Source organism: Arachis duranensis, chromosome 1 (genome assembly GCF_000817695.3).
Source record: "Arachis duranensis cultivar V14167 chromosome 1, aradu.V14167.gnm2.J7QH, whole genome shotgun sequence".
NCBI classification, from domain to species: domain Eukaryota; kingdom Viridiplantae; phylum Streptophyta; class Magnoliopsida; order Fabales; family Fabaceae; genus Arachis; species Arachis duranensis.
Window position 1 is genome coordinate 77,261,547 of NC_029772.3, and position 589 is coordinate 77,262,135.

The window sequence follows — 589 nt, forward strand, 5'->3', positions numbered from 1 at the left end:
TATGAAATCAGTAGGGATGTAATGGTCTTCAACTTTTACCAGAACATTCTCTACAAGTCCATAAGCTTGTTTTCTTGAGTTTTCTGCCATCTCTAGTGAGATTTTTGTAGCTTGCACCTCAAAGATCCCTAGCTTCTCCATTACAGAGAGAGGCATGAGGTTTACACTTGACCCTAGTCACACAAGGCCTTCTTGAAGGTCATGGTGCCTATGGTACAAGGTATTGAAAACTTCCCAGGATCCTGTCTCTTTTGAGGCAGTTTCTGCCTAGACAAGTCATCCATTTCTTTGGTGAGCAAAGGGGGTTCATCCTCCCAAGTCTCATTCCCAAATAACTTGTCATTGAGCTTCATGATTGCTCCAAGGTATTTAGCAACTTGCTCTTCAGTGACATACTCATCCTCTTCAGAGGAAGAATACTCATCAGAGCTCATGAATGGCAGAAGTAAGTCCAATGGAACCTCTATGGTCTCTTTTTGAGCCTCAGATTCCCATAGTTCCTCATTGGGGAACTCATTGGAGGTCAGTGGACATCCATTGAGGTCTTCCTCAGTGGCGTTCACTGCTTCTTCCTCCTCTCCAAATTCGG